The sequence below is a fragment of the Hypanus sabinus genome, chromosome 2, assembly GCF_030144855.1.
Source record: "Hypanus sabinus isolate sHypSab1 chromosome 2, sHypSab1.hap1, whole genome shotgun sequence".
NCBI lineage: Eukaryota > Metazoa > Chordata > Chondrichthyes > Myliobatiformes > Dasyatidae > Hypanus > Hypanus sabinus.
The window spans coordinates 23,949,061-23,966,111 of NC_082707.1; positions in this window are offsets into that span (position 1 = coordinate 23,949,061).

Here is a 17,051-nt window from a genome sequence, read left to right on the forward strand (position 1 = left end):
TCAGTGTAGCACCTTCCAAATATGTAGCTAGTTAAGATTTTTTTCTGGAAGAACGCGAGTAATGAGATGGCATAGTAGGTTATAAGAGTATCTTGTTCCTTTAGTTTACAAGAAGGGTGATCCTTGCAGACATACGGTTTGGAAAAAGTTGTATTACTTTTACAGTCATTACATGAATGTTAAATTACTTAATTTATACGGTGACTGTCATTAACGTATTAAATATATTGCTTGGCACCACAACAACAATTTACAAGTACTTTTGAACTAAGTGTGTTTGAAGAGGAGAGCCTGACAACACAAGAAGTCTTGTAAAAGGAATTTACTGGGAGGAATGTTTCACATTGATCAGCATGACTTCTTTCATCTGAGACTTCTTACATCTGATAGACATCAGCAGAGACACATCAATAATCAAATCAACCAGGCCTGGATTGGACGGGAATTGGCTTGCACAACAACATGAACCCACTGATATTTCAGACCAGAGAAAATGAGGAAAAGACATTTTAATCCAACATGGAGCATTGCAAGCAGTGTTGAGGCAGAGTTGAATGTGTGCGATGGAAAGGAGCACAGAGTACCTCAGCTCAGAGAGCGAGCAATCTGCTTTTGCATCTACTCAGAGAGTTAGGGGATGTTACATGTGCGTTTCCTTTCCTGGTGTTTCATTTGTGGTCCAGATGCTGTGGATCCCTTGGGAGGCATTAAACAAACTTGCTCCCCAGAATCCGTTTATTTCTCTGGAATAAAGCAGTCGATTCAGCTAATGTCACTGCAACATCTGTTGAAAAACAAACATTCGGTGGCATCGCCAACTTGGCACTGTAATTGGTAGGTGCTGGAGATTTATTAATCACTGGACGTTAAGCGTCTTGGAGTAAACTGATCACCTGTCACAGGGATCTTTTCCTAAAAGAGCTTCAGCCTTAATTTGGTACTTTTCCAGACTTGTGACTCTTCCTGAATTTCATCTCCCCAATAGTAGCCACACCTTCAACTGCCACAACAATAACGGCCGCTTCAACTTATATGAAACCCCCTGGTTTCTTTGGCTGCGTAAGTCCAGGGAAACCACTCTCTGGTCCCGCCAAATCCGTGAGAATGAGACGGCTCTCCTGCCCCAAACCCCGGTTTGTGTGGATGCTGTGTAATTTGCCTCCCTGTTACAAATTAGCGCCATGAAATAACAGAGAGTACACTGCATACGATTAAAGGAATTATATTTTGAATCTTAATTAAAGGGTTAGTAAAGAAAAACAAAAAGGGCCCATTTCAATTAAACAGTTAAATGTGCACAAGTTGGAGCTCATCTTGAACTTCTCTGTCACTCACGCATTGGGCCTTCGGTCTACGTGAATTGCTCACACCACGTTCTGAATGTCGCTCGCAATCCATCTCGAACAAACGGGTCTCCCACCGGGTCATATCTTATGACTGGTTCTCCCCAGCATCTTCTCTCTCCATCTCTCTTCAAACAAAAAAACCCAAGACCAATCTCAGCGTCCCTCACCAAGAAAACCTCCCCCTTATTGGATGGCACATATTCCACATCAACAATGAGGGTGAAAGTAGAACGGACTGCTCTTACAGAGCTGCCAAATGAAATACTAACAACGTAACAGTAAAGATGTGGACTAGTGCATTACATACACACAGCAGTCTTAATCAGAAAATATTCCTGAATCCTTCAATCAGATTTGCCATTGTGCTGCATGAGAAGACACTAAGGCTAGCTGAAGACTTGAAACCCATCTTAAGGAAGAGGAAGTGGATGGCTGAAGATCAATGGTGAAAATCTGAGAGTAGCCTGGCTCGAGAGAAGGAGAATCTCTATAGAGTCTGCTTATGAAGCCAGAACCAGAAGAGGAAGGTCTTTTAGAAGGGTGTTAGGATGGCGGGCATACGGAGGGGCATGAGTAGGCAACAGGACATGAAAACTGACTGAGCAATTTTTATTGATACACCATAGAAAGTGTGCTGGCTGGATACATAATGGCTTGGTATGGCAATTGCTCTGTAGTGGCCACAAGAAACAGCAGAGTTGTGAACACAGCTCAGCACCTCACAGGGACTGGTGTTCCATCCATGGACTCTCTCTACTCTTCTCACTGCCTCAGTAAAACAGCCAGCATAATCAAAGACCCTCTCCTCCGGCAGACGTTCTGTCATCTCCCTTCTCTCTGTGGGCAGAAAAGCACAAAAGCATGTACCACCAGGCCTGAGGACAGCTTCTATTCTGCTGTTATCAGACTTCCGAATGGACATTTTGTGCAATAAAATGGACTCCTGGCTTCACAGTCTATCTTGTTATGATCTTGCACTTTATCATTTACATGTGCTTCAGTCTTTTGGTAGCTTTTACACTTTATTCTGCATTAGACCATAAGACAAAGGAGCAGAAGTCGGCCATTCCGCCCATCGAGTCTGCTCCGCCATTTCATCATGAGTTGATCCAGTCTCCCCTTTAGTCCCATTCCCCCTCCTTCTCACCATAACCTTTGATGCCCTGACTACTCAGATACCTATCAATGTCTGTCTTAAATATACCCAATGACTTGGCCTCCACAGCTACCCGTGGCAACAAATTCCAGAGATTCACCACCCTCCGGCTAAAAAAATTTTTTCGCATCTCTGTTCTGAATGGGCGCCCTGCAATCCTCAAGTCATGTCCTCTCATACTAGACACCTCCACCATGGGAAACAACTTTGCCACATCCACTCTGTCCATCATCATTGTTTGCCTTATCCTAGCTCAATGAACTGTGTAATGAGTTGATCTGTGTAAACAGTATGCAAGACAAGCTTTTCACTCTATCTTGGTATAGATTGTGTGACAATAATAAACCAATACCAATATAATTAATGTTGAAAGACCCAATGACCCAGATAATATGTCCCAGCAAATCCTAGGATGTATCTCAGCTTCAATGTATTGCTTCACCAATAACCACTGTATGTCAGCGACCAAGGAATATCAAGTGAATGGAACTTGTTTTGAAGTAGACGACAGAATTTACTTTCATGGACTGTAGAACACCGGAGTCTGCCTGGGAGTGCGTTGGATTGATTACTCAAGTCCAGAAGTAACAGAGGTTCAGCATCCGGCAATCAGGCGGGAACGTCAGATGCTCAGCATTCACTGGACTGAGCTGGGGATAGGATCAGGTGGGCATATCAACGTGGAACTAGTGCTGTCACTGAACTGCAGTCTACTGCCAGAAAAGACAGCGAAGCTGCAGAAGATTATTTTGATAGCTCCTTAAATTTCAGCATAAATTACGCGCTCAAGGCCTCATGTAGGGTTTGAAAATACTGCCTTCTTATTCAGAGGTGAGAACACAGTCAGTCAGCCAAGGTTAGCTTTTAAATAAATTGCAGCACATAGATCTGGTGATGTGTAGGTAATACTCAGAAGAGGGAGATGGGAACACATTCTCCCACCAATGGTTATGGACCATTGTTGCTCTTGCCGAATGCTGGAGAATATAAATGTTATGGAGGGGATGCTTCATGGATTTACAGGAAATCCAGGGCTTAATGCTACCAGTGTGGAAAGAGATTTAAATAAATACATTCAAGTGCATCAACTCAGATTTACTGTGACCACTTTCTTAAGTAGTAACATTGCAGACTTAAAATTAGATAATAGAAAATTATAGCACTCTACAGGCCATTCAGCCCACAATGTTGTGCTGACATCTTAAACTATTCTAAGATCAATCTAACCCATAGTGCTCCATTTTTCTATCATCCATATACCTATCTAAGAATCTTTTAAATGTCCCTAATGTCTCTACCACCACCCCGCTCCAGGCGCTCACTGCTCTCCCGAAGAAACTTATCTCTAATTACTTTAAAAGTAGATCTTGCAAATCGTAAGGTTCTCATCCCTCCACGTTACACCTCTGTCTATAACCTCTTCTATGTAAGCCATCAGGATTCATTTTTAAAAATGTAATTCAGGGATGGAGCACGATACAAGGTCTTCCAGCCCAGAAAGCTCACACCACCTAATTACAATGATGCGTTCAATTAACCGACTAGCAAGCATGTCTTTAGAACGAGAAAGGAAACTGGAGTACCCAGGGAAACCCACATGGTCACATGGAAAACATACAAACTCCTTATAGAACTGAAGCTGTGTCTCTTCTGCTGTAACAGCATTGCACTTGCTGCTACAGTACCATGCTGCCCCAAAGATGTCAGTGTTTTTATAAGTATATTCAAGAGGAGTTAGATATTGTTTTTTGGGATAGGATCAAAGTATATGCAGTGAAAACTGGAACGGGGGACTGAATTTGAATCAGAGTCAGGTTTAATATAACTGGGAAATGTTGCAAAATTTGTTGTTTTGTGGCTGCAGTACATTGCAATATATAACAATAAAAGATCTACAAATTACAATAAGCATATATAAAACATTCAATTAAATAATGAGTGCAAAAAGGGAAAAAAGAGTGTGGTAGCGTTCATGGATTCATTGTTCATTTTGAAATCTGATGGCAGAGGGGAAGCAGCTGTTCCTAAAACAATAAGCGTGTGTCTTCAGGCTCCCGTAGCAATGAGAAGAGGGCATGTTGAATTAGGATAGATATTAGTCTTGATCATATTGAATGGAGGGACAGTTTTAAAAGGCTGAATGGCAAACTCATATTTTCTGTGTTTTTGTCTCAATTTTTCTCCATTTCTGGTTCCTTGCAAATTACTACACAAGTGATTATAGACAGATTCCCAGGACGCAAGTGAAATGCCAGTGGACAGCAATAACTAAATAACTTTTACCAAAGCATGCCACAGGCACTATGGACCAAATAAGATCATTCTGTGCAACGCACACAAAATGCTGGAGGAACTCAGCAGATCATGCAGCATCTACGGAGGGAAATAAGCAGTTGACATTTCAGGTTGACACCCTTCAATCACAACAGGACAAGAAGGGGGCAGAAGCCAAGATAAGAAGGGGTGATGAGGAGTACAAGCTGGTGGGTGATGGGTGGTATCAGGTGAGGGGTAAGTAGGTGGGCAGAGGAGCTGAGGATGATGTGAGAGAGCTTCGATCCAGATTGTCAAGTGTATGTTCTACCTCCCATAAATGCTGCTGGGCCTGCTGAAATCCTTCAGCATTTTGTGTACATTGCTCAAGATTTCCAGCAACTGCAGATTATATCGTCTTCTCGGAGTTAATGTCTCAGGCCATTTTGCTGAACGTTTCCAGCTTTTTCTGTTTTTGCAACATTTTTATTTTGTAGCTTTATCTTTACATTAGAAAATGTGTCTGATGCACCATCAATAACTCACACTGAGACGTAGGCGAGATATCGGCTTTTATTGACTGGAAGAAGGAACCAGGAGTGAGTGTCTATCATACAAGGTCCTGGAGACTGAGGCCGATCTTCAGGCCGCAGGTCTCCTTTATACAGGGGCCTGTGGGAGGAGCCACAGGAGCAGTCAGCAGGGGCGTGTCCCGACAGGCACATAGTTCACCACAGTGTCAAAGCACATTACTTATAATAATTTCTTGCAAAATAATGCAGAAAGTCTGGATGGGATTACACAGCTGAAAAATCCACCACAAGTTGGAGAATCTACTCTCCCCATTCTGTGGAGAGAAGAAGAAGAATTGTTGGCCACAATACTTCTGGTATTCCTAAACCTTTGAGCAGATGATGAAGTATTTCATATCCACCTGAAGATATAGAAAGAGTCACAACAGAAAACAGCTCTGTTAACAATGTAGCATTTCTCCCAGTTCTGCCTGGAATGTAAGGAAATTTCTCCTATAAATCAGTAAAGGTTTGGACTTGTGGGTAGAAGATTATGGCAAGTGGGCCAAACAAGAGATTATATTTCAAGACATCATACTTCGGGAGCTGACTTTGCAAACTTCAATAAGATTTTCATTGGTGAGAAATCCCTTTCCGGGGCATTATATTAGCACACTGGAGCTGATATAAATAATAAAAATATTAGAGAAGATTCCTGCTAGTTGGAAAGTTGGACTACTGTTGTTGGCTGAATCAAAGGTAGTGATGAATCAGCGTGTACGTAGAAGGGCATTGAAAGTCTAGTTGAATGGTGCTGCAACAACAATCTCTCACTCATCATCAGCAAAGCTAAAGAGCTGATTATCAACTGCAGAAAGAGGAAACCAGTGGTCCATGATCCAGTCCTCATTAGGGGAATGGAGGTGGAAAGGGTCAGTAACTTTAAATTCCTTGGTGTTATCAGATCAGAGGATCAATCCTGAGAACAGAATTACAAAGAATGACATTACAAAGCAGGTAAGATAGCACCTCTGCTTCCTTAAAAGTTTGCAAAGCTTTGGCATGTCTCCAAAATATTTGACAAACTTCTACATATGTACGGTGAAGATGATCACAACTGGCTGCATTCACCACTACTCTGAACTAATACTATTATCTACGGAATCACTTTCTAGGATTCTTTACAACTCATAATCTTAGTATTATTTTTATTTTCACAGTTTATCTTCTTCTACACATTGGTTGTTTAGACCATAGGACTATAAGACATTGGAGCAGAATTAGGCCATTCAGCCTATCGAGTCCACTCTGCCATTTCATCATGGCTGATCCTAGATCCCATTCAATCCCATATACCTGCCTTCTCACCATATCCTTCGATGCCCCAACCAGTAATAAACTTATTAACTTCTGCTTTAAATATAAGCATGAACTTGGCCTCAAACACAGTCTGCAGCAGAGCATTCCGCAGATTCACCACTCTTCAGCTAAAAAAAATTCCTCCTTACTTCTGTTCTAAAAGGTCACCCCTCAATTTTGAGGCTGTGCCCTCTGGTTCCAGGTACCCCCACCATAGGAAACATCCTCTCCACATCCACCTTATCTGGTCCTTTCAACATTCAGTAAGTTTCAAAGAGATCCCCACACATTCTTCTAAATTCCACTGCGTACAGACCCAAAGCTGCCAAACGCTCCTCATATGTTAACCCCTTCATTCCCAGAATCATCCTTGTGAACTTTCTCTGGACTCTCTCCACTGATAATACATACTTTCTGAGACAAGGAACCCAGAACTTTTGACAATATTCCAAGTGCGACCTGATTAGCGTCTTATAAAGCTTCAGCATTTTCTCCTTGCTTTTATATTCTATTCCAATACTGCATTTGCCTTCTTTACTACAGACTCAACCTGTGAATTAATCTTCTGGGAGTCTTGCACAAGGACTCCTAAGTCCATTTGCACCTCCGATGTTTGAATTTCTCCCCATTTAGATAATAGTCTGCAGTATTATTTCTTTTACCAAAATATATTATCATCCATTATCCAACACTGTATTCCATCTGCCACTTTTTTGCCTATTCTTCTAATTTGTCTAAGTCCTGTTGTAGAAGCCATCCTCTTTTTATCTTCAGCTTTTTTACAGATGGTGTGATGATTGCTTCCAGAATTTGCTGGTATTTAATTGAATTCATTCTTCCCTCTACCAGTGAAATGTTCCCCATGCCACTGGCAGCACCACAAGCCCAAAAGAGGTGTTCTTTTCGTGAAATTCTGCACCCTTTTTTCTCCAAACATACCTTTGCTCATTGCGGCCAAAAAGTTCTAATTTAACTTCATCAGTCCACAGGACTTGTTTCCAAAATGCATCACGCTTGTTTAGATGTTCCTTTGCAAACTGCTGACACTGAATTTTATGGTGAGGATGCAGGAAAGGTTTACTTCTGATGATTCTTCCATGAAGTTATATTTGTGCAGGTGTCGCTGCACAGTGGAACAGTGCCCCACCACTGCAGAATCTGCTAAATCTTCTTGAATGTCTTTTGCAGTCAAACGGGGGTTTTGATTTGCCTTTCTAGCAATCCTACGAGCAGTTCTCTCAGAAAGTTTTCTTGGTCTTCCAGACCTCAACTTGACCGCCACCATTCCTGTTAACTGTCACTTCTTAATTACATTACGAACTGAGGGAACGGCTACCTGAAAACACATTGCTATCTTCTTATAGCCTTCTCCTGCTTTGTGAGCATCATTTATTTTAATTTTCAGAGTGTTCGGCAGCTGCTTAGAGGAGCCCATGGCTGCTGGTTGATGGGACAAGGTTTCAGGAGTTAGGGTATTTATAAAGTTTTGAAATTTGTATCACTTGACCTTTCCTAACGATGACTGCGAAAAAGCCATAGCCATAACAAGCTAATTAAGGTCTGAGAACTTGGTAAAAGTTATCTGAGTTCAAATCTCTTGGAGTGACCAAACTTTTGCATGCCACTGTATGAAAGTCATTTTATATACTTAACAAAGCCACAGTCCTTTATTTCCATTATGAACAAACCAAAAGCAGTCATCTCACACTGATGTCATTATGTCAGACACCATCTCTTAAACTGAACACAACAACTCAATGATGGTGTTTGTGATTTACGTGGAACAGTTTCTATTATGAACAAAAGATGTCATCCGTCACACTTTACATTACACAGGCCCCCCTCCCCACCAGAGTTCACCAAAACTAGCATCACGAGTCTGTCTGGAGCTTGTACGAGCCTCCCAGCTCAGTTCCTATGTGCCTTAGTTGAAGTAACAACATGTGCCTCTGGTTCATGTGATGCAGGGAGTATGGGAGTGGAACCGCCCAGGTCTCAGTGGGCTGGTTTAAGACGATCGACAGAAGTGCATTCAGGTTTACCCTTCTTATCTACAATGTAAGTCTTTTCACCCCGTTCCAAAACGTGGAATGAGCCATCATAAAGGTATATTAAGGGTTTGTTGATGTGCATCACAGCGGACAAAAATGAAAAGGTGGAATGTAGGCCAGCTGAAACCCAGGAGTGTTATTCACCATGATGGGGAGTTGGAATGAGTGTAAGAGAATTCAGTTTACTGAGGAGTGTTGACAACTGCTGAGATGCCAACCAGGCGATCAAGGCATCCGGAATAAAATCACCCAGCACCCATAACAGCTGCCTGTACACCAACTCAGCTGTGGATGACTGTGAGTCCTCTTTTGAAGCCATTCTGAGCCCCAGCAGGACCCATGGTGAGATGATTGTGCCCACGCTTAGCCGTCAGGGAGGCACTCAGATCAGACTTTAAGGTACGGTGAAACTGCTTGCACAGGCCATGGGACTGCAGGTGATAAGCTGTGGTGTGACGCAAATTAACATCGAGGAATTGGATGTGGTCCAGGGGTCTGACGTGAATCGGGAACCGTGGTCAGTAGAAATAACAGATGGCATGCTGAACCAAGTGACCCAGGTGTTGATGAATGCCCAAGCACGTCCACAGCCATATTGGCTCAAGACGAACAACGTCTTGTCACCTGGTGGTATGGTCCATCATGGTGAGCAGATGTGTGAAACCGTGGGAGGAGAGGACCAACCAGGTCCACATTGATGTAGTCAAACCATCACTCAGGGACCTCAAAAGGTGCCAATGGTTCCAGAATGTGATGGTTAATCTTCACCCACCTGACACACAAGACAGGCTACTCTCCAGTCTTGCATATCGTTCCTAAGGCCGTGCCGCACACAGAGTTTAAAGCAACCAGTTTCTGTGAAGTCTTCCCACTGGAAGTGACAGGTTGTGAATGATGTTAAAAACAGTAAGCCTCCAGTTTGCAGGTGTTATGGGGCAAGGTTGACCTTTTGAGATATCGCACGGGAGGGAAACTCCTGCATTCCCAAAAGTTACCTCAGCCAACTGCAGGCCTGAGACCACTGGGTCAGTAGCTGGGTCGGCTGCTGTGCTGGCAGAGTTGGTCTCAACGTGTATGGCATTGGCAGCGGACCGTGAGAGACAATCAGCCACAGCATTATTTTTCCCCTTGATATGTTGTATTTCCATTGTGAACTCGGAAATGAGGGCCAAGTGGCATTCCTACCATGTAGCCCAAGGGTCTGATGCTTTGGCTATTGCATGCAGATCGGGTTTGTGGTCAATGAACCCTGTGAAATGCTGACTGTCCAGTAAAAAAACCAAAAGGATGGATGGCCAGATAGAGACTGAGAAGCTCACAGTCAAATGTGCTGTACTTCCACTCAAGAGGGTGGGGCTGTTGGCTGAAGAAGGCAAGTGGCTGCTAAATGCCTCCCACCGCCTGTTCATGCATAGCACCCACAACACAGTCTGAGGTGTCAGTATTAATGGCTATAGGTGCATTGGGGAGTGGGCTTGCCCGTAGGGTCGCATTTGGTGTCATCAAATACTCTGGTCATGTCTGCTGACCACTTAAACATGCAATTAGTGGCACTTACTTTAAGGGCAGTATACAAAAACAAGCATAAGTTTAGCAGCTCGCTGAATGAAATGGAGATTGAAATTCACCTTACCAAAAAGCTCTTGCAGTCCTTTGATTGTCCAGGGCAGTGGAAAGTCCATAATAACAGCAACCTTTGGTGGCAGGGGTGTCACACCTTCTGTGGAGATGTGTTTGCCAAGAAAGTCAATTGCAGACAACCCACACTGGCATTTAGCAGGGTTAATATTCAGCCCATATCGGCTTAAGTGCTTGAAAAGGGTGTGGAGATGTGATAAATGCAACACAAACAAAATGCTGGAGGAACTCAGCAGGCCAGGCAGCATCTATGGGAAAGAGTACAGTCAATGTTCTGTTTCGGGCCGAGACCCTTCAGCAGAACTGAGATGTGATAAATGTTCAGTTCGGATGTGCTGGCAACAAGTATGTTGTCCAGGTAAACAATAAGAAAATCTAAGTCTTTTAACACAGAGTTCACTAGTTGCTGGAAAGTCTGTGCTACATTTTTCCGCCCAAATGGCATGCACAGAAACTCAAGTAGGCCAAAAGGGGTTATAACAGCAATTTTGGGAACGTCCTCAATACACACAGGCACCAGAGCAAAAATTATCTTTCTGGCTAAACGTGCCAAAAAGTCCTGAATAAGTGGGACCAGGTAACAATAATGGGTGGTGGCCTCAGGGGTAAATGCCACGTGGTCAGCAACCACATTGGGCTTAGGGACCATGTGGAGGGGTGAAGCCCAAGGGCTATTTAACCTGTGTACAATACCAAACATTTCCATGTTAGCAAACTCAGCCTCTGCACTGGCCAGCTTTTCTGAGTCCTGTCTACGCGTACGGGCGTGGACTGGCAAGCTGGTTGTGGAAATGAGGTGCTTCACCCCATGCTTTGTAACTCTGGTGGAAAATATGGGCTTGGTGAGGTTTGGGAATTTGCTCAGCAGACGAGTGGATTCACATGTAGTGGTGCATGACAGAGTCGTTGTTGGGAACTTACTAGGGGTACAGGGCAACGCCCCCAAGTCCTTTGCACCCACCAGCCAGCATTTCTTAAGATCTACTAACAGTCCTCTGGCAGACAGGAATTCTGTGCCAAGTAGAGGTCTAGCAATTTTAGCCAAGACAAAATCCTACGTGTAGTGCCATCCACTGAAGCAGACCATTACACATTGTGTCCCATAATTCCAAATCCTGCTTGCCTCCAGCAAGTGTCTGTTGCTCTCTGCCTTATAATCAGTGGGCGATTCTGGCAGCACACTCACTTGAGTGTCCGTGTCACACAGGAAGCATCACCTTGAAATGGTGTCCATGATGAGCAATTGACGACCCTGGCAGCTGGAACCCAAGGTGTTCACAGATTGCCGTTGCCCGGACGGTTGGCACCTCTTGGCATTCGTGCCAGATTGTGCATGTAAAAACCAGTGTGCTCTGGTTCGGAGCTGTGGGTGTGAGTCTGCCAGCAGCTCTGCTGGCAGGGTTTATTGAGTCAGGGAATGGAGGAGGAACAATGCACATCTGCTTGGCTGACTGTAGACTATTGGCCATTTCAGCAAGCTCCCATTACTCCTTTCACTGATATATTAGCGAGGGCTTCATGAACTTCATCAGGTTTTCGTTGCATAAAGTGTTTTTTAAAAATAAAACAGGGATGGTGATTGCCTAGAAGGGATAGGAGTTTGAGAAGATTTGGTTTGTCACTCAAACACTGAAAAAACTTCCGCAGAGAGCATTCTGATAGGCTGCATCCCTGTCTGGTATGGGGAGGGGAGTGGTCTACTGCACAGGATCGAAAGAAGCTACAGAAAGTTGTAAAATAGTCATCCCCACCTTGGTTACTAGCCTCCCTAGTATCCAAGACATCTTCAAGGAGTGGTGCCTCAGAAAGGTGCCATCCATTATTAAGTACCCCTATTACACAGGACATGTCCTCTTCACATTGTAACCATTAGGAAGGAGGTACAGAAGCCTGAAGGCACACACTCAGCAATTCAGAAACAGCTTCTTCCCCTCTGCCGTCCAATTCCTAAATTGACATTGAATCCACGAACACTACCTGACTTTTAAAAATATTATTTCTGTTTTTGAGCTATTCTTAATTTAACGACTTAATATACAGATATATATTGACTCTGATTGATTCACTTTTTCTCTATATTTATCTTTTATTGCATTGTACTGCTAAGTTAACAAATTTCGCAACATATGCTGGTGATATTAAACCTGATTCTGATTCTGGTAGCATGTGGTCCACTAGTTCTGAAAGATTAACGCACCCAAGCTGGGCAAGGAGGGCAACTGTTTGGTGTGCTCAGACTCTGACAGCCCAAAAGTATGTTATAGGTGCATTCTCAGAGTGACATATTTATCACATACGGGTGGGTCTTCTAGTAGTCTCCCCACTCTGGCTGTAGTGGAGCTACTTAGCGATGCCACGGCATAGTCAAATTTGTTATTGTCCATGTTGATTTCTCGCAGCGCAAACGGGGCTTCCACTTGAGTTGTGTGCTGCTCCCAGGGCACCGACAGCTTCAAAGCGACTGTGCCGGTCGACATGTCACTGAGTAACTCTGGAATTGTCCGAGAGCGTCGAGGTCACCAATGTAGGGTTTTGTGAATAAAACATGCAAGAGTCTTTTTATGTCCTTAACAAAAACCGCAGTTCTTCCATTTGTAAGGCCAAAAGCAGTCACCTCACACTGACGTCATTACATCAGACACCGTCTCATAAAGTGAACACAGCTCAATGACGGTGTTTGTGAAATATGTAGAACAGTTTCTATTATGAATAGATACAGATCATCTGTCACCTATTACATTACCATACCAAACGATATGTATTCTATTCCAGGATTAAAGGGCTTGTCATAAGACGAGCATCTGAGAGCTTTGGGACTGTACTCACTGCAACTCAGAAAGAGGGGTGACCTCATTGAAACCTATTGCATGTTGAAAGGCCTCGACAGAGCGATGTGCAGAGGATGTCTCCTATGCTGGGGGAGTCAAAGACCAGAGGACACAGCCTCAGAAGGAGGGGTATCCTTTTAGAAAGGAGATGAGGAGGAGTTTCTTTAGCTAGAGAGTGGTGAATCTGTGGAACTCGTTACCAGCTGTAGAGGCTAACTCATTGGGTATATTTAAGGAAGCGTTGATAAATTCTTGACTAGTCAGGGCATGAATGGGCGTGGGGAGAAGGCAGGAGATCGGAACTGAGAGGAAAAATAGATCACCCATGGTGAAATGGTGGTGCAGACACGATGAGCCAAATGGCCTAATTCTGCTCCTATATCTTACGGTCTCATTATTTTATAACATTGGGTCATATTGTAGAATTCATGCAACGATTAGTAACATCTGAACAAACATAAATATAGAAACATCAACAATCAGAACAATGCAGAACCCCACCAACCCTGGTTTAATAAGATGGGCATACCAATTTACAATCAGTACCGTTTTCTTCACTCCCTCCCTGTATAGTCTCTTTCAAAGATAACTAAACAGTAGACCAAGTATTAAATTTTGTAATTACACACATTCTCACTGACCATGGATTAATTTGTCCTTTTTGTTAGAAACTGGGTTGAAACTGAACCAAAATAAATTTCAGATGAGAATCCCGTTCTCCAGCAGAGAGTTGACTTTGACCTGATCAAAAGAATACAACATGGAAACAAGCCGTTAGGCCCAACAAACTTGCACTAACAATCAAGCACCAATTTACACTGATAGCATCTCAATTCTCTCCACATTCATTTCAATGTGACCCACGTTCCATCTTATTCCCAAAAAGATAAAAAGAAACTGCAACTTAACACACAATCCTACCTTTATTATTTTTAAAATGTAATAATAATCTGCTAACTATAAATGAAAGTACATTAAAGAAAGAATTAATTAATTTTGCCTTTTGGAGATCTCAGCTGCATAGCAACATCCTTTTAATGGATTTCAAGGGGACAAATTGTTTACATTGTGAAGTAATATATGTATAAAAGTTAGGGCACAGTATCACATATTGTTCATATTGTTAACACTATTCTGTACTGTCCCAAAGTAGCACAACCATTCTTTGAGTGGAAAATGCTAACAATAACTTTCTCAATACCATGACATACAAGGCAAAACATACCTTACATTTGCACTAAGATTAGTCATAGAGTCATAGTTATTGAACACAGAAACAGACTTTTTAGCTCAACTCCTCCACTTGTCTAAGAGAGTCACATTAGCCCATATTTGGCCCATATTCTTCTGAGCCTTTCTGTGTCACTTGTCCAACACTTCTTCCTGATGAACGTAAGACATCTTTATGTAGACCAGCTGATAATCATTTGGACCTGGTCATTTCTCTTTGGGTGCAAACAATAGGGAGTTACCAATTAAATTCAAAAGTGACAAAATGTGGCACAGCGGTGTAGTGGTTAGCACAATGCTTCACCACTGGCCCAAGTTCACCACTGTCTATAAGGAGTTTTTTACATTCTCCCTGGGTTTCCTCAAGGTGCTCTGGTTTTCTCCCACAGTCCAAAGACGAACTCTTTGGCAGGTTAATTGGTCATTGTAAATAGTCCTGTGATTAGGCTAAGATTAAATCGAGGGATGCTGGGCTGGGTGGCACAGCTTGAAGGGCCTGAAGGGTCTATTTTGCACTGTATCTCAATAAAATAAATGTAGAAAAAGCCCGTTATCATACAATTGTAGTTTTTTTCTGGTACCTTTTGAGTCAATGCTCTGGAAAACTTATATTTTGAATCCAATAAGATTCTGTCCATATCCATTAATTCTCTTAAAATGATGGTCTCCACTTTGTATCTCTGTCTCAGTTTGGAAAAGTTTTCCGTAAGTATAGAATGATTAGTTTTGAGACTGTGATACATGAGTCATTTATGTTTATATTACCTCTTGCTATAAAGGTTATCTGGTTTTATTGAAGCAATCATTCAGCACGTTTTCCCATTTTGCTGGCTGTTCGTATTATTAAGAGTTGCAGTCCCCTGATACCTTTCAAATTCAAGGCCGAGGTAGTATAACGGTTAAGTTACTGGACTACTATCCAGAGGCTTGGACTACTTAACCAAAGGCATGAGTTTGTATCCCATTACAGCAAATGGAAAATTTAAGCCCATGTCAGAAGCTAGGAGCCATAACATAACCTAATTGTTGTTAAAAATGCATCTGGTTCACCAATCCCTCTCAGAGAAGGGATCTGTTGAAATCATTTGGGCTGGGCTTTTAAGCAATGTCCCCTCTAATTTGTTATGACCAGTGTGCACAACAATCTTGTGTGCATTGAATAATTTCTTCAATTAAAAGAGTATAAATAAGCCAGTTCTAAAATCAGCAGAAAAATCATCACAACCTCCACGTTGTCAACACCATCCTCATCAGAAACTGGAAAAGGAAATGTGAATATGTACTTAACGTGCCAATGAGGTAGAGAATAACAATCTTCTGTGTGCATTTAAATTTGTTTGTGCTCGATTAGCAAAAAAATTCTGTGGAAGCACACATGCACACCTTAGAGGGCACATTGCTTATAAACAACTCCAGACCCACTAACATATCTGAGCTTTAACATATTCCTGCAAGCCCTTCTATTCAAGGTAGGATGATGATTCCTTCCTAGTGTCGTCTTGAACACTCAGATCAAATATAGAATGAAAATATTTCCTTGAAAAAAATCATTCCAGTTTTATAAATGCAGTGGACTCCTACCCTGTCATATGAACAAGGGGCTTTTTATTACTCTGTCCTGGGGCAGATGTAACAACATGGACTTATCCTGCAACAGTCACTGCCCTTGCAGACCATACTCAGGAAATTGATCTAGGAGGACGGCATATTAGCATAGCAATGAATGGTAATGCTTCACAGTATCAGCTGTAAGATCAGGGTTCAATTCCTGCTGTTATCTGTAAGGAGTTTTTATACTATCCGTAAGGCCCTGCAGGTTTCCTTTCAGGTGCTCTGATTTCCTCCCACATTTCAAAAAGACGTGCAAGTTAGGGTTAATAAGCTGTGGGCATACTATGTTGATGCTGAGAGCAGGGTTACACTTGTGTGTTGCCCTGAGTACATTTTTGGTCTGTGTTTGGTCATTGATGCATTTCACTATATGTTTAGATGCTTCCATAAGACCATATGAAATAGAAGCTTATATTGTATGATATTGTATAATATTGACCATATTGCTTATGTTGTACAGTACTGTACAAAAGTCTCAGGCACATATATATAGCTCGGGTGCATAAAACTTTTGCACAGTTCTGTATTTGTCAAAGTCGAGCACAGAGTAAGTTTGTAAATCTGGTGGGAGTAAAGGATGTTGGGATAGGTGAGGGTGGGGTGCCAAGGGACAGTGTGGGACAGGTGGGAGAGAAGGAATGCTGGAGTGGGGGTTGGCATGGGTGCAGATACACCTTGTCTTGAGACACCAGCCAAGGTCATTTGATCCCAAACAATTGGCTTATTGATCATTACAGAATGTCTCTTTGGTGCTTCCTGCTCCCCCCCACACTCCCTTCCCTTTTTCCCCAACCAAGATTCCCCTTTCCCTGCCCCCTTCCCGCTCTCAGTCCTCAGTAGAGGCCCATGTAAGAATCAGGTTTATCATCATTCACATACGTCATGAAATGTGTTTGTTTTTTATTGGGAGCTGTGCAGTGCAACGTATATAAAATTACTTTATGTCCTAACTATATATATACCTAAGACTTTTGCATAGTACTGTACATGTGAGAAATAGAGCTATTTTTTGGGGAGGAATCTCTGCAAACGTGAAGCAATGGGAGGCAAAGGAAAATAAATATAAT